Here is a 19,513-nt window from a genome sequence, read left to right as displayed (position 1 = left end):
AATAAGATTTATTTTCCAAACTTCGAGCCATATTGTTTATACCGGAAGCCGCCATTTTGATTGAATTTATTGAAACTCATGCTAAACCGGTCGATATACAGTATAAAAACACTACGCATCGGTAACTTCCCTTTACAAAAACACGAAAACTAGCGTAGAAAAATTATACTTGAATATTTTAGCCTTTTAATAAATTATTACCTGAAAAAAATCTGCTTGGCGATCAAAATGGAGGTGCGGGCGCACAAAAAAAAAATATATATATATTTTTTTTACATTTTAAAAAAAAATAGGAGCGGTAAATCCGCGGAACGAAATATCAATTTGGTGTGGCCTAAAAGGTAAAGAAAAATATTCTGAATAGATAACAATGTAAGGCCGCTATGTAACTATATGAATAAAAAAAACTTGATTTATCATTGTTTTAAAAAAAAACGCATTAACAATTGTTTGGAAATAGAAAAAATAATTAGGACGCCAGGCCGCTAGGCCGCCAACTTCACGCCGCTAGGCCGCTAGGCCGCCAGGCCGCTAACCTCACGCCGCTAGGCCGCTAACTTCACGCCGCTAGGCCGCTAACTTCACGCCGCTAGGCCGCTAACTTCACGCCGCTAGGCCGCTAACTTCACGCCGCTAGGCCGCTAGGCCGCTAGGCCGCTAACTTCACGTACATCTATTTTTCTATCAATCCTGACACATATACATCTTGATGCCTTGGATTTTAATAGTAACAGACGAATAACCGAACGCTTGAGCATTCACCTCGTGTTCAGAATCCTTGATTGTAGTGCGCGGCCGAAATTATTTGAAGTCATCTTTTATAATAATATACCTTAAAGATTTCCGTTCGTTTAAATCTAAGAAGAAACGTTTTTAATTAAGTATTCATTTAAATTCCGTAAGAAATTATAATCAAGATATCATAGCTAATTAAAAGCCTTTTGTTGGTCTTTCAAGTTAAAAAAGATGATTTAATATTCAACATATATATTCAAGAGCTTTTTATTGATGAATAAACGAATAGGAGAATGAAATCAAGTGTACATATCCATTTGCATTGTCTCGATTTGAAAAACCTGATCATATAGGTCAGTATTTCATGTGCACGCTGTCCGCGCAGGCTCTCCTGCACGAACAAAACAAACAAATGTCAGTCTTTTGTTTGAATCCGCATCCCGAAATAGATCAAATGTGTTTATTAGTGAAATAGACATCACCCAAATGGCCATAAGGAATACAGGCTTTGAAACGACAAGTACTGACACAAACTTTTGCAAAGGAAGGGCTTAGGTGGAGTCATAGAAACACGATCTCGCGGCCACGTTTCGTTCGGAAATCGAGGTGTTATTTGATGTAAATTATCTTCAGTTTGCTGGATGTTAAATACCAGAAGTGTGTGATACACAATACAAATATTATTTTGTTTATCAAACTGTTTAAATGCTAAGGTTATTAACGGCCTGCAGGCCTTCCGATTTAAAATTCGAATACCTTCCTTTCAAATTTTCAATTTAGACTAATGGTGGAATTCAATGTTGCAGTATATGAAACAGGTTTTGCATGAACTTGTAAAAAACATTTCCTTTATGCAAACAAAGAAAGAATGAATGAATGTTTTGTATGTCTAATAGAATCCATTGAGGGCTAAGATCGTAGGCGAGAAGAAATTCACATACAAATCAATTTAATTCAATTCAACATACATCATGAATGAGTGACAACAGAGCGGAAAGGTTTTATGTAACAGTTACGTAGGCAGTTATTATATCCACTAATGGAAAGTTCAATAAAACTTAAATGAAGCATTAGCACTTCCATTAAGATTTCTAAAGTGATGTGCCAAAAAGTGCATACAGTCGAGAGCAATTCATTGAATACAATAGATTGACATTTCAAATATATTTAGTTCAACATATTCTTTTTTGCTAATGTAAGATTTAGTTTTGTTTTGTAATTTTGTTACTTTTCCTCGGAATTCGGTCATCCCAGACATCTTGAATCAATTCAGTATTTAAATACGTTGGTATTGTTGAAGCCTCCCTGGCTGAGTCCATAGTTGATCATTGATAAACACCCTAGTTTTATATATGTAGTGTGTTGTTTGTATAGTTCTGTGTTGTTGTACCATGTTTCTGGTTTATGATTGTTTTAAATGTCTTATGCAACTGAGCTTGTTAATGTAGTTTTTCACATAGGTATTAAGACGTTTGACTATTTGACTTGTTACTGTAATTCTTCATATAAATATTGATTAAAACATTTTTACGTTTGCCGTTGGCCTTTTGGGGGAAAATAAATTAGTGCATTACACCTTATGGAAAAACCAACAAAATAAGTATATTAGAAATGGTGAGGGAGTATGCCTTACCGGTTGGTTATACCTTAAAGTTTATTTGATCATGAATTTACTGGAGACATGCAGTACATGCCATCATTTTTAAACGAGCTTTTATACTGAAAACCTACAGGCTAACAAGCCCATAACCTAAAATCAAAAACGAATTATACATATCGGTATTATTTCTTGTCCATGAAGAGAGACAAAAAGGCGGTAGAGTGAACATGTGGTATTCATCATGCGCATTTGTTCATGAAGGTGAGATGGAAGAGTTAACATGTGGTGTTCATAATGCATCATATGTCTTCATTTAAACTAGTAGGTTGTAGATTGAACACTTGGTGTTGATGATGCGCATTTGTTCATTCAAACAAGAATGTTCGTCATGTGCTTTTTTATTCGAAATAGAAGGCGGAAGAGTGAACATGTGGTGTTCATTATGCGCCTTTGTTAATTCAAACTAGAAGGTGGTAGAATGAGCATGTGGTGTTCATCGTGCGTATTTGTTCATTTAAACTAGAAAGTGGTAGGATGATCATGTGGTGTTCCTAATGCATGAAATGCTTTCATTTATGCTTGATCGAACAAACCATAACCCCAAAAAACTAATCCCCGTGGAAGAACAATTGAAATATTGACTCTGACATTTGGCTTTGAAAGTCTTCTCAGCAGCAATTTTGGGGCGGCAAATGGCAATTACCATATATTTTTTTAAGCATTTCTTCAAATTTGTTCCATTCCTTTAAACGTCATGAGGTGGGTTTTTTGAGAATTCATTTATATTCAGAAACAAAATGATAGAAAACAGCAAAAAATTAAAACCAATGATGTTATATAACATATATCGCTTTTATTCTAAACGACCTCTTAATTATTTTGCCGTTATTATTATCTTTGTGATCCCCAGTGAAATTATATTTTTAATAACAAGATCTTATATGTTCATAATACGAAAGATGTTTTCATTGAAGTACATTTTTATGTTTTCGATTTGTTTAATAGATTCATAGTAATTAACAACAGTTAATGTGCTAAATTCAGTTCCCCTATTGTGCCATAATTAAGCACTATCATTTGTACCAAACTTTGAAGTATATTTGAACAATTATCCGCTTTCAGCTGAATATTAAGTATCTATATTGTTTGAACTGCAGGAAAGGATGCAGTCGAGTTGTTTCTCTTTGCGATATTAGTGTCACGACTAAAAACCTTTTATACGCTACGGAAGAGATCCATTATTAACCGCAGCTTGTTTAGCAACGCATTTACAGGAGAATTTGGCTAACCCTACGCTACGCAGCAATTCCTAGAAAGGATCACTGTCAAACCCTATTATTGCGCAACGCAGCATACCCTAGATGAGATCGCCGTTATACCCTACACCGCGCAACGCAGCCTCCCCGCGCAACGCAGCATCCCCGCGCAACGCAGCATACCCTAGATGAGATCGCCGTTATACCCTACACCGCGCAACGCAGCCTCCCCGCGCAACGCAACACACACTAGACGAGATCGCATTCCAATCGTCGCATTCCAACCGTTTATAAGTCAGTTTCGTGTTGTATGCCTGTGTTGTCCGAATGTAATTTGTGTACGTTGTGTGTCTTTTTAGTGTCTGTTAGGCCTTATCTAGGTCCCTTCAAACAAGGTTGTGGTTATTTCTTGCCTTATGGGCTTGGCCCTATAGTCCCATTAAATAAAACTAGTAAAATGTCAATAATATACTGTCAAATATTCATAAATACATTTACCAGGTCAAGTAATTTAGTCCAAATCGCAAATTTAAACCACTCTGAGAGGCACGAGGTTAGGGCCAGAATGACACTGAACGAGATACACAAACGTACAAAAAAAACACACAATCATGTGTTCATAAAATCCAAGAATAAATGCATCAATGCACAAACCAGGAGGAGCAACAAAACGAAAAATATACTAAAACATTAATATATATATTCTGTCGAATTTTTCAAGATATCCAAATGAATCTAACTCAGTCTTTCATAAAATGAGGCGGAATCTGCTGGTTAAAAGCAGTTTTAAAGAGAATCCCATTTCCCAAGAAAATAACCCGCGGATTTCAATCGAAAATGGTGTAGAAAAAAGTAGTTGAAGCAAAGTTTAGAATTCATTTTTATTTTTTAAAAACATGATTGGTTTATTTTTGTTCCATTCCACCAAGTCCCCTTTTAAAAAGAGCCCATCTTTATCCTAAATACACTGTCACCGTATGTTTGGTTATGGTTAACATATCCTGGGAAATTTGACATTGTTCATACCTGATTCAAAGTGGTAGGTGTTATATGTAGAATGAGCATTTTTATACCAAGATGGTTTGGGAATCATATTACCTACACACTCATTGATATGATTTTGTCAATAACACCTTATGACTCACATTATTAAACAATTCCCTAAAGCAGGGTATCATAAAGTAAATGTTATTGTTTATACAATTGGCTGCTATTTGTTGAGTACTACGTTTGATATGACAATGTTATTCTAAAACATGTTCTGCTCTATAGTGGATGTGGCAATACGTTTTGCTTTTAATTAATAGATGCATGAGGTAGAATGCTGAAAAAACTGGTTCAGGTGATGTTTGAAACAGTTTTGAAATTTTTATCCGCTCTCAGTTCCAAATCAGACGTCAACGTGCACACGGCTAAGTTTAAATTTTAACGACTGCATTTTCGAAAAATGACGTAACGTGCGCAGAAAATTGGGGAATTTTTCTACAATAATGAAATAAAATGAATTTCGCTCCAATTTTAGGCATACAATAAAACAAAATTGTTTCTTTCAGTGTAAGATTGTAATACATATTTCACCTCATGAACACCAAAAGTGAATTATTCACGCGTGGCTACGTCACTCGTAAAATATATCTTTTATATGTGCTCAATCGATGAAAAATCTTACAGTCTTACACTTAAAACAAACTACTATCATCTATAGCATCGTAAACTTTTCAGTAGTGCTTCCAAAAACGTCATTTAATTAAAATACCCCAAATCTGTGTAAAAAAAGTATAAAAAGGCCACAAGTCGTGCGATGAGGCTCCGATGTTAAGTGGGTCAGCAATGTCAATTTATTCATGCCGAATGATGCGAGTCTTGCGAACGTGACACGTGTTTGGCACAATCTACTTAGAGATGAATTATGTACATCAATCTTATAGATATATGTCAGAGTATTATTTTCATTTTTATATTCACTAAATGTCAATTCATCAAACGTTCTGCTAAAATATTATGTTTCCAGTCTGCGTATATTTCGCCGGTGCTAAATTATTAAAATTCTACTAGGTTAATTCCCAATTATTAAATGGCAGGGTATAGTTTAAGGTTTGTTGTTCGTAATGAGAATAACAAGTTGACTGGTAACGCACCTGCCCAATAAACTATTTTTAAAACTGATATTTGTACAACACAAATATAAACATATATTATACCTTACATAAAACGGTGTCCCTTCTTTGTATATATAATGTCGATCGGTCCGTATATCACTGTATTTTGATAAAAATCCAGTTTTATGACGTCAGCGGTCCATATCATATCTTTGGCTGGTCCGGCCCTCGCAAAAATGTAATATGGACCGCTGACGTCATACAACTGTGTGGCTTGTTTTTTACACAACGGCAACAAATGTCGCAAGTAAACATTTAAGCTATGTTCAATAAAACACATCTAAAGTTCTTTAAAATTATTGAATGGTAATATCAAATGTTCGGTATAATATAAGAAATATTTACACACCACTTCGGGCCATATGGCATTATAAGGAACGGCCAGTCGGCCCCCGGAGGTGAATGCCAACGCCTCGGTCCATATACACATTCGGGGGCTGACTGGCCGGTCCTTATAATGTCATATGACCATCAGTGGTGTGTAATATTTCTTAAATATGCAAGAACATATTCTAAATAATTACAAATTCATATGAACAAATTTGATGAAAGGTAGATCAAATAAACGTTAAAAAATAGTATTTTCGGATTAGTTAAAAATCACTAACATGCTTTATAAATCCGTCTCCAGGGGTAAAACTCGAGATATCGCTTAATGTCATTAATACACCCGAACGCCGCTCTAATCGGAAATGGCAGAAACATATTTAGTTCCGCCTTAAAATGACAATGCTGTGGATAGAGTTATGGTTCGTGCACACTACTCTTCCTCTCGTTGTGCTAAACGGTTAACCATTGTATGAAGTTTAGTTCAATTACATCCAGAACTTTCAAGTTATGCTCCGGACAAGAAAAAAGTAACGAAGGGCAATAACTCTGTAATTGGCTACCTATAGTTAATGTAAATGTTCATTGTTCTCTCTTTGTTCTTTACCATTGTATGAAGTTTCAATAAAGTCCATCCAGAAGTTTTCAAGTTTGACATTAAAAGGCAATATAATGTAACTGTAATTTTCTAAAAAAGAGATATGGTTCATGACAGTAACTCGAGGGGTGAATGCGAAAATGTTCTAAGTGACATTAAATAAAGAAGCAGATAGAACATTTTCGCTCTCACCCCTCGATGTACACTTTACATCATCCCATTGTGCTATACAATGTATCAAGTGCTATTAGATTAAATCCGTTATAGTTCAAGTAATGCTCTGGACAGGAAAATGTAACAAAGGGCAACTCTGTAATTGGCTTAACTTATGTCATAATTCGTGTTCACTGCACTTTCTCTTTTTCTGCTATATCGTTGCATGAAGTTTTCATAAATACCAAAAGTTTTCAAGTTCTTGTCAGGACAAAAAACCCACACAACAAAGGGCAGTACCCTGGTATTTGCTACAAAAGAGATATGGTTCCTGTATACGGCACTTCCTTTCATTGTGCTTTACCGTTGTATATTTTTTATTTAATTCCTTTTGTGAGTTTATAGATATGCCCACAAAAGAAAATGTTACAAAGGGAAAAAACTCCATAATTAACTTAAATAAAGTTATGGTTCCCATACACTGCACTTCCTCTCATTATGTTTTATTATTGTTAAATTAAATTCCATCCAATAGTTTTCATGTTACCTTAAGGACAAGCAAAATTGAAGGGACTAACTGACAACCCACAGCTCTAACCCTCAAACTTTATTAGGAGAATAAAAAGTCTCATAATTTTCTGCCATTAAGAATCACAAAATAACATCGAGTACAACACATTTATTGTATAAGGTACAGAAATAAAACACAACACAGATAAAAGCTGTATATTGCGAAGTATTTAAAATGCGAAAATATAACAGAAATCACATTTTCAATACTTTCCAAAAAAGAAAGTTGCAAAAGCGAAAATTGCGTCATTTTCTAAACACTATGCTTAACAGACAGATAAATCTCTAAATAACAATCCACTATCACAGGAGTCTAACAAATCTAGCACAATAAATGGTTTATACAATTATTTCAATAACAAAAGCAATAAAAGAATGCCAGAGTATAGAAAACAAGAGCTGTCACAGAGACAGCGCACTCGACTATTCCGTCGCTTTTCAATATAAGGATTGAAACGTTTTGGCAAAACATGCAAGGATCACTGTTAGATTAGATTTTAATGCAATACCGGTACATGGTGTGCTGAGATATTAACATAAATGTGGTTCCATGCGAAATTTTAACGAGAATTTCTAAGTCTAATAATAAAGGGCCATTATTTGCAGAATACAGTATAAATCTAACTTGGTTATTCAATTAAGTTGGGTGGTTGAATACCATTGTATAAAGTCTCAAAGCAATACATCAAATAGTTGCTGAGATATTATCCTATGCAACATGCAAGACCTTAACCAGAATTTCTAAGTCGCATAATTAAGGGGCAAAAATTATATATTATAAAAGATAGAGTTATCTTACTTGATTAAATAAGAAGGTTTAATAGATGGGAGCCTGTGTGTAAAGTTTCAATGCAAAACATGATGTATTCACTGAAGTATTGACTAAAAAGTGGTTACATGCAAAACCTTAACCAGAATTTTTATGTCGAATAAAAAAAAGGGGCCATTATTTTAATTTAATGCAAACTGGAGTTATCTTACTTGGTTATTTAAGTAGATTGGATGGTCGAGTACAATTGTATAAAGTCTCAATGCAATCCATCAAGTAATTGCTGAGATATTAACCTATGTGTGCTTACATGCAAAACCTTAACCAGAATGTCTAAGTCAAATAATAAAGGCCCATAATTTGCATTATATTCAAAAAAGTGTTGGGAATACATATCTAATGTTTCAATGCAATACATGATATATTTGCTGAGATATTGACTTAAATGTGGTTACATGCAAAACCTTAACCAGAATTTCTAAGTCGAATAATAAAGGGCAATTATTTTGCATTAAATGCAAACTAGAATTATCTAACTTGGTTAATTAAGTAGGTTGGATGGTTGACTAACATTGTATAAAGTCTCAATGCAATACCTCAAGTAGTTGCTGAGATATTAACCTATGTGTGCTTACACGCAAAGCCTTAACCAGAATTTCTAAGTCAAATAATAAAGGGCAATTATTTGCATTAAATGCAAACTAGAGTTATCTAACTTGTTTAATTTAGTAGGTTGGATGATTGAGTACCATTGTATCAAGTATCAATGCAATACCTCAAGTAGTTGCTGAGATATTAACCTATGTGTGCTTACACGCAAAACCTTAACCAGAATTTCTAAGTCGAATAATAAAGGCCTATTATTTGCATTATATTCAAATAATTGTTATCTAACTTCATTAATTTAGTATGTTAGATAGTTGGGAATACATATCCAAAGTTTCAATGCAATAACTGATGTATTTACTTAGATAATGACTTAAAGGTGCTTACATGCAAAACCTTAACCAAGGTGTGACACCAACGCCGCCGCCGCCACCGCCACCGCCACCGCCAGAGTGAGTAGTATAGCTCTCCTTATTCTTCGAATAGTCGAGCTAAAAAGCAATTCAATAAAAATATGTTTATCAACATACCATACCCAAAGCAGTTAACATTTTAAATAACAAATCAAACAGCCCTTTGTTGAACCGAGCTTTTGTGGTAAATTATAGATACTATTATTTGTGGTTAAATGTTCAAGGTAAAGTCAATGAGATTCATTCAGTAATGCATTGGAAACTACAAGCCACAAGGACAGGCCACATATCTTGTTTAATGGTACAGGGAGCATATTGTTCTGCATGGAATTGAAAGAGATATGACTGGCTATTTTTATAGAAAAACAACAACAACAACAACATAATTATTATAAAACTAGCCAGACATATTTTACACATTTAAGAACCCGGTAGGCTTCATATAAATTATTCAATTTCCAAAACTTTCACTTCATTATCTAACTGCTAGTAGTTATAAAACAAACATCTTAGAATAATCTGGTAATGGCTGTTAACTTTCAATGGCAAAAAGTATTACCTCAATCTTAAGACAGATCCTAATTTTCTATAGAAAATATATACAAATATATATTCCCTCATCAATAACAACCAGAAATAAAATATAAATGATATAAACATCGTAAAAATAAACAACATTCATTTATAAAACTATAACAAAACACAATAACTCATGAACAGGAATTCAGCGAGCCACAAAAAATATTAGATTTATAACCTAAATGCACAAACTCAAACCGTTTTCATCTATATAACTTAGTACTATTGTTTGCAAATGTGCTTATCAATCTGACAAATTCAATTATGCACCAAAAAGACAGTCAATATGTACCAGCTCAATGGTGGCTGCAGGCAGTCTGTATGACATCTACATGCTTCACAACCGAGAGAAGAAAGAGGGGTCAGTCCAGTTAAATGGGAGCTGACCTGAGCCTTCAGGTTCAATAAATCAACTCCCAAGTGAGGCTTAGAATATTAGAACCCCAGCTAAGACAATCATCCCATCCTATGATAATCAGAGCCAAATGAGAAATTTAGAGCCAACGCTTCACTAAGTAAGTTCAATGTGATAAGAATATGTCAAATCGCTGAAGTTGGCAGTAAGTATTTCTTTAATGCTTAAACACAATTGACAGGACAAAGATGTTGCTCACTTGTTGGTTTTAGGAGATGCAAAGGCCACAATTGATCACTGAATGCTACAAAACCAAATGTTCACTTGCAAACAGTAGTATAATTATAAAGAAAGTTGTCAACATGCAGTTTTATAATTCTCAACTTCATACTTTCTGTCAATTTATTGAAATATAACGGTGGAGATTGTACGATTGCAATATATATCACCTCATGAACACCAAAAGTAAATTATTCACTCGTGGCAAAGCCATTCAAGAAATATTACTTTTAGTGCTCACTCAGTGAAAAATTTGCACATCTTTATCTGAAACAAACAATTACCCTTTATAATTAATATATCTATATATAAATCAACTATCAATTAACATACAGACCCTGGGATATCAGAAATAGCTTGTACCCTATAATTGTACTCTGGAATTTTTCCTCACTAGATTTTGTCGAAATACATGTAATCTTAAAAAAAAGCCCCAGGCTGTTTTTAAGAATAGAAATACATGTTATTCATATATATATATTTTTTTTAATACAACTGAACACAAGACCAAGCAAAATTATGCCATGATATCATCATTATAAGTAATGTAAAAACATATCTGTTAACTGACCAAATTCAAACATTTGAACAATTTAATAAACTGTCATAACTATAACATTTAAAGATAAAGAAAATGTAATAAGCCCTAAAAACCATAGTTCTATTTCAAACTTTTTATATTGAAAATAGAGGTAGTAGTTGAAAATGAGAAACAATTTCAACCAAATTGAATTTTCAGGTTTTCTTTCTGGTTTTTTGTATTAACTTTGAACACAACATCATGAGTTGAATAATACCTTTCCATTCTAAGGCTTTGAAATGTTCATATTTGCATATTGAATATAATAATGTGTACAGACCAATATGGTCCACTTTAATTTCAATAACCACAACACATAGTAAATATATTTTAAATCACAACAGAAAAACACTTTAAACAACGATTCACTTATCAGCCATTTTTAACAGGCTTTGTCATGAAAATGTAGGTACACACATATACAAGAAATGATCTGCAAGTATTCCCGGTATAAGGTTTTGTGAAAATATCAAGTGCAACCATCATAAATGACCGTGATACTATTATGAAAGATGGCTGAACTGGCTGATGAAATATAACTTGCAATATAATCAAAAAAGCTTACTAACACTTTTAAGCCAAAAAACTCTAAAAAATAATTCTACAAATAGAAAGTTGCATTACCGGTACTCCATTTTGTGTGCTGTATTGCATGCACCCTCGCACATCTATGATTACCCATGTTGAAAGCTATCGTCGATAAATACCCATATTATCCATATTACTTTGAGCAGAATGAGAACTGGCACTACCGTTAAAGTAACATTTTGTTGAACACCCTGCAATTACCTGCATTATTGTATTAGAATAAAACACATGAGGATGAAAATATAAGATTGTGCACCAAAACAGATTACATCTTATAAATCATATTGTACTGAGAAGTAACAGATAATTACATTGTATAGTGATGTTAGAAAAATAATGCATTCAGTCCACTCCAGGCCCTGAAAACAACATGTACATGCAACAGGCTTGTAGCTAGGCCCCATGAATCTATCAATGTTGCTTTGTATTTGAAAAGTTGCTATGCATTCCACACCTTTGAGTGATACAAAAGGCAAAGCGTAATACTATTGCCAGACAGGGCCAATCACAGGTTTCCTGGTATCTAGATTTTGCCAGAATTGGGGTGATTATTGTAGTCGACACACATTTCTTTTTGCATGTTTCTTTTTAAAGTTAAAGATCCAAACTTGCTTTAGTCAAGATTGCATAGATGTAAATGAATTTCTCTTCACATCATTTTGAAAGAAGACATATATTTTCCTATAATTTTAGGCTTTTGTTACCTTAACCTGATTTATGTATTACCAAAATTATGCAAATATTTCTTAACATTTTTATCAAGTGTTTATATTTTGGTCTTTCCTAGTAGAAATTTTCATTTTTTTTCTCAGTGGGTCACCCCTTCCCAATCCAACCCATCTGCAGCCCCAATGTTTAATACCTTCCTACATGCCTGTGCACAGAAGCAAAACAATTTAACATATTTTGATAATTCCCAGAATTAACACAGGTATTTCATGTACTGCACATCTAAGCAAATCAAGTAAACATATCTTTGCAATGAGAACTATATGATTCAAGGTATGATATATATTCTACCAACTCGTTAACTGCCATTCCAAACTACATAAGGACTGATACAGCACTTATTTCCTGAACACATGTAAAATATATTTCTCTACTTTTAACAGATTCATGCTTAAAATATGAATAAAAACAACTGTAATACATGTAGCATATATATCACATCATACTCAGATGCAATGGGAAGAAACAAATTAAATGGTGTTGTCCTTCCTTCTTAATAGGCACAATGTACCTGTTACATACAAATACAAGTATTTAATCTACAATAATGACGCTAAGAAAACCATTGTTTGAGTACAAGTTTTTACCTTCCCTAACTTAGCCCCCACATCCACCGCCGCAACCACCCCCACATCCACCCCCGCCACAACCCCCTCCCCCTCCACAACCTCCACCTCCGCCACAACCTCCACCTCCACCACAACCTCCGCAACCCCCACAACCACCCCCATCACCATCACCACCCCCTCCACAGGCTGCCCCATCTGCCCCGTCCCCTCCACACGCTCCACCCTCACCGCCATCAGGTAGCCCATCCCACCCATCGCTGTAATCCACAACCCCACCACCACACATGGCACACATGTGGCTTCCATAGTGCTGTTGGATGTAATAGTTGGAGGGCGTGGTATACAGCAGGCCTGCAGCCACAATGAAGGTCATGTCATCAGAGGGTATAGACTGGACGGCCTTTTTACCTCGAGTTGTTGACTTTGGCTTCACCTGGGCACCCTCTTTCCAGCCAGTCGGTCTTGGGACACAAAGCACACATGCAAAAGAGACACAGAGAAGGCAAGTGCGAGGTTTTCTGCTACTTCACCTAATTCAGTATCAATCTTCAGAATCCCTTTCATCAAATCAACTTCTGACGACTCAAACTTAAAGGCATAGCGGTTCTGCAGGTAGCCAAGAGTTATGGAAACAATCTTGCCAGTACTCACTTTGTAGAACTTCAGCATCAAAGTACCAGGGGATCCCTTTACACCATGTTTTTCTGAAAGTATAAACGAGGTATAATTAAATTTGTTATTTCAGTAAAGTATATTTCATTTGTTTATTTTACATGGACACAACACTTGACAAGAATTCAAATTATTACATGTTACAAGAATCATAATGGAACCGTTTAAAATACATGTTAAACTATCATCTACATTGAGGACTTTGGAGTTTCATATTTTCAAATTGATGAATAAAAATAAAGTGAGCGATCAAAACTAAAATTAGTGTATTGGAATAGGTGTCTGCCTCTCATTCAAGAGGTTGTGGGTTCCCCACCAGGGGATCATTCTAGAGGCCTTTCAAAATAGTTTCAACCCAGGAAACAGACTTTTGAGTGTTTCTAGAAGCTGTCAGCTTACGTCACAATCAAGCTAAAAGAAATTAGTATAAACCAAATAAACCAGTTTTCATTGTAGATACTTACGTCTGGTGCCTGCCACGCCTTTCTTGAGCCCGGCCCATCTGCCCACCAGTATGCCCCAGTCCCCAGTGTGGTTTTTAATGAGCACTGCTCGCTCTCCAAGTTTCGGGTTTAATGTCAACCCATTCCTGTCATGCACCTGAATTTAAATTCATATATTTTATTTACAATTGTTAGACAATTGTGTAAGTCACCCCCAAAGTGAACATGCACCTCCTCTAAACTTTATTTTTACAAGCTCTACTTGTGATACCGGTGGCACAATTAATTCTTTTGCCATATTAGTTTAAATTATGCATCATAGTGTATTCTAGACATGTTTATTCCACAAATAAATCAAAACAACTTCATGACTGTGCTAGAGAGAGGCTCAGGAAACAATGATGTTAATTATATCTCCTTTACCTCAGTTGGTAGGGGTAGTTGGTCAGACGCAACCAGGTGAGCGATGGCGCCATCTTGTCATGGTAGAACACCTGGACCACTGACATCATCAATGGGGCACTGTGAATTGTTCGCACTGTGAAATGCTTCACACCAATGTGGTTCTTCAAACTGAAATATGCCAGAAAATCATCATACATGTAGTTAAAGAGTAAATAATGTATTTTTACATAATATGTAAGATCCATAATCAAAAATGATTGATGTTACTAGATTTCAAGAATTGTTAAAGTCAGTTTTTATCACAGAAATATCTCCTCTTTGCAAAATAAATTTAATTATGTAAAGCAATAAGACTTATGAATAAAGTTTGCCTAATGAAGTAATACCCATCAGTTAAAATTACAGGCATGTGTTATGGAACCCACCTATGAGATGCCACTTGGCACTGATTGCTAACTCCTGCAGGCAGCTTCTCTAACGCAACCGGCCCCCAGAGAGACTTGATGTTCTCCGGGATAATCGCATTCTCATACTTCCCAGCATCTAGAAACAACAGGGCTTGTTCAGCATGTGGAGGACTGTAGTTCCCTGTGACACTCAATACAGTTGGACCAATGCTCAATTGTTCCTTTAAGTCCCCACCACGGCTTGATGAAGGATAACCATCAATCTTCATGAGAATATTGATATTTCCAGACCCTACAACTTCTTTTGAACCAAATATACTCCATCCAGTCTTTTTCTTAACAACAAATTTCAGGACATTGGATTCGATTGTCTTAAAATCAATGTCTATGTCATTCCAAGAGAAAGGCTGCATGCCTGCATCATAGGGTAATTTCAATTTGAAATTTGTCTTCAATATTTTATCATTTGCTGCAGATGAAATTTCTACTTGCAAGTATTTGAATTTCGCTTGCCCGAGCTTCTCATACTGCAATGTGACTTTGTCAAGTTTCAGACGAGTTGTCTTAGTGCAGAATGTGAGGATGTCTTCACCTGTCAATTTGTACAGGATGCCACCTGGTGGTAGCCCACGATACATTGCCCCAAACATAGCAAAATTCTCATTGTAATGTAGCTTCCATTGTTCTCTTGTCTTCAAGTCTGAATTTGCCAATTTTGATCCTTCACTTCTGTCATTTACAGTGTCATCATGGTTAAAAAGATGTCCAATGATTCTGTTTGTATCAGCAGCATACACACGTGGATTCAGCTGGTGAGAGTGCCATATCAGGTCTATGTCGTAGCAAGGAACAATAAATTCTTTGGGCAGTTTTGTTTTTAGGAAAAGAAATTGTTTGTACCTCTCTAAACTGTTCTTTAAAAACAGTTTGTCCTGATAGTGAGGCAATGACACTTGGTAGTAGAAGACCGCTTGTCTCGAGGCGGCACTGACAACATCATAAGATAACTTTGAGGCAAAGTTTTGTACCTCAGGCTTATTTACAGCATCTGGGTCTGGCAAGAAAGGCTCTGGTGAATATTTTGCAGACCAGTAGGTATGAGCTTTTGTTTGATCTTTTTTGAAGTCAGAAGAACTTTTCAGAGTATGGTCAATGACCATTCCAGACATATTTTGACAGTCATGTGCATACGCCTTGGGGGACAGCATATGACAGTGCCAGATCCATTCAATGTCTAAGGGAGCTGAGAGTTTCTCTTTTGGGTGCTCTGCTGCCAGAGGTAGCCAGAATGTCTCATATCTGTATAATGCGTAGCGAAGAAACGCAGTACTTTTAAGATTTGGATTAGCTTCAATTGTTCTCAGAAACTGAATGTGATATGATGACTGTGTCTCCAGGTTCACATCAAAATGCAGCTTGTGTGCCGCTTTCTTTAATTTAGTCATCCTGTTCTTGTAGGATGATTGTTTTGTATCTCAGACTATCTTAGCTTCAAATATTATCCTGTATGGCTGGAAAGATAAAAGTATTACTGTTACTCCTTTTTGAGAAAAGTAAAATTGATCCTGATAAAAAAAAAAACTAGTTGATAATAATACTGTAGTAATGGAATTGGTGTCCTATGGTCATGATGAGCTGTCTAGAATCTGAGTTAAAGGGGATCTGGTCATTTCGTAACCTTACTATTTTGTAACCGCTCATTCTTGGCTATTTCGTAACGATTGTGTTAGTCATTTCGTAACCGTTGACAAATTGATTGGTCATTTGGTAACCATCAGTTAACGAGGTGTTAAATGGCACACTTATAACCTCGTTAAGTTTATTGCTCAATACCTAATACATATTGCACAGCAACCAAGATAACAATAGGGAAATATCCCACAAATTCCTGCTAATAACAAGCTAACAATTACAATTACTTAATTGAGCGTCATGTTCCATGACACATTCCATTCTGCATACAAACTACAAAAACAGCCTTAAATTCTATATTTTTATATTATAATAAGTTATTTTAACATAAGCATATTTATAATAAGCATATAAAAAGCACATATAACATTCCGATAAATCATTTTATTAATTGAATTAAATGTTGGTTAGTCGTGCTAATTAAATTGATTGCAATTAATGTTGTCTTACTTAATTTCATTGTTTGTTCACACCTTGATAGTAATAATCATAGAATGCACTTCAACATTTATAGTTTTTACTAACTTGTATTTGGAAAATAAAATTATTTATATTGAAGTATGTATTATCCATCATTTAAATGTTTGACTGATGGTTACGAAATGACCAATCGATTTGTCAACGGTTACTATATGACTAATACAATGGTTACAAAATAACCAAGAATGAGCGGTTACGATATGGTAAGGTTACGCAATGACCATAATTCAGTTAAAGTCTCTATGCTGTTTTCTCTGTGCTCTTAAAATTCTTTGCCTCCAGGAATTTCCCACTCAAAACAGTTTTAAGTGGAGGTCAATTATCTATCTCTGAATGATGCCAACTCCCTTTCCCAGTATTACTGACATGCACATTGGGCGTCTGCTTGTTTGTGAAAAGTGAAAAAATATTGACTTGATGGGTGCATCACAGGAAATAACAGTTTTGGGGATAGGTGAGAGATCAAGGTCAATTATCTTTTTATCTGAAAAAACTTTAGACTTTTTTTCTATACACTGACACATAAACTCAGAACTAGAAAAGCATCAACAAAAAGACCCTAAATCGGTCATATATCACCTGAGTCGAGTTGAAACAAGGATAAATATGATGATGATGGCCAAAATGTGAGATTATACAGTGTGATACTTCATGCGGTTGTTGGCATCGATATCTATTAACATTTATTCTAATAACCATGTGTAAAAATAAAGTTCATTTACTTACATACGTAAAAGTTAAAACGTATCTTTCTCTTGCTACAAACAATCACTTCCGGGTACGAACGAGACTGATAACGAAACACAATTCACCTGTTAGTGCTAGTTAAGTAAACATCCACTTTAGGTAAGGTTTGCATATCAGTGGTACTGATCACCGATAACAGCACCTTTCATTATATATCGGCTGTCTAGGATAAGTTTAAAAATATGTCAAAAAGGGGATTTTCCTCTAGGTTGTCTGGATTTGTTACGAAATTCTTTGTCACGTGATTCTATGTAACATTCGGAACAGCTCAACATTTATCATTAGACTGGTACCCTTATTCTCTTTTCTACAAAAATTAGATTTTTATCAAAAAGTAACGAAGAGTACTAGTCTATTTCCCATCGAAAACAACGATTGAAGATGGCCGATGGGTTCCGAATGTCTTTGTTTTGGGTGGTATGAAACCCGGATCATACGGATAACCTCGCTAAATCGAACAGATTTTTTTTGGATATCCCTGTCATTTCGGACCAATTACCATCTCGGCCTGTTCAATTCGACCCAATGGCAAACGCTGCCTGGTTTAAGATATATATAAAAGCATACCGATATTTACACGTTAAACTAATCAATAATTGACCAGGAATCAATGGGACACTGACAAATGGACGACTACAGTGGAGTATTAAAATATGTATTAAAAGTTCAAAATAAAAATAATAACATCGAGAACGTTAACAGAGTATCATGTGTTTTGTTACAGCTGGAACGGTAGGATTAATCTATTCCCAGATTACAGGCGTACTCAACGATACATGTGTTTAAACGCCGCCAAAATCGGAACCCCAGTAGCGCCGCTCTACCATTTAACGCTTTTTCCTTCTTTTTGGCTATATTTGTCAAACTTGATGTTAATTTTGCATGGTTTTGCTGATGTTATTGCCAAAAACTCAAACTGATATGATCTGCATAATCCTTATAAAGCCATGTGCATCCATAATTTCAAGAATTACACCAAAAGTATATGATCGTTAAAGTAATTTCAATCATTTAAAACTATATATATCTATCTAAAGAACTTTAACAAATTGAACAAAAATAGTTTATATAAGAAACATGTCAGTTGAGATCATTATTTTCGTACCGAACAGTCCAGATTGCAGGACAATTTGGGAGTATGATAAGTCCTACAATTTCAAACAGCCAAGACTGGAAAAGCATGTATACATGTAACAAGTAAACACCGAGGCTCTTGGAGGTGGTGACCCTCAAGCTAGGACCGGAAGTCTTCTGCGTTTTCTTATTTACGTCAATGATATATCATAATCACTTTTAGATATAACCTGTCTCGAGGTTCTTGGAAATGGTGTCCCTCAAGGATCCGTGCTAGGTCCTCTCCTTTTTCCTTATTTACGTCAATGATATAGCAAAATTTTTTTAACTATAACCCATCTCTTTAAAGACGACAATTATTTAGCTATTTCCCCCCATGATTTTAAAATGATAGAACACACACTAACTCGTGACTAAAACTTTAAAGGCTATCCATAAATGGTCATATCAATGACTGGTAATCTTATATCATGCAAAAACAGAGGCAATGTGATTGGCGTACTAACTAACGAAGTCGTTCGATCAGCACTTCTATTTGGTAGACAATTTATTAACAATATATATAGACATTAAGACATTAATTAGGTCAATGACTTTGAGTATACAATATTTATATATTCACAATTAAGTGGACGAAAATAAAAACAAAAATTATTATATATAAGTAAAAGAAGAATCATTGGACAGATTACAAAATGAAAATATTTGTAAATATTGATGAATATACA

The 19,513-nt window shown here is 35.0% G+C and overlaps 1 pseudogene; it reads right to left on the bottom strand.

The window, feature by feature from the left end:
• Window positions 1-7,492: 7,492 nt before the first annotated feature.
• LOC128217562 (uncharacterized) lies at window positions 7,493-18,023 on the bottom strand (annotated as a pseudogene).
• Between the last annotated feature and the right edge of the window lie 1,490 nt (window positions 18,024-19,513).

The sequence above is a fragment of the Mya arenaria genome, chromosome 14, assembly GCF_026914265.1.
Source record: "Mya arenaria isolate MELC-2E11 chromosome 14, ASM2691426v1".
NCBI classification, from domain to species: domain Eukaryota; kingdom Metazoa; phylum Mollusca; class Bivalvia; order Myida; family Myidae; genus Mya; species Mya arenaria.
This window is presented reverse-complemented; position numbering and strand designations above follow the sequence as displayed.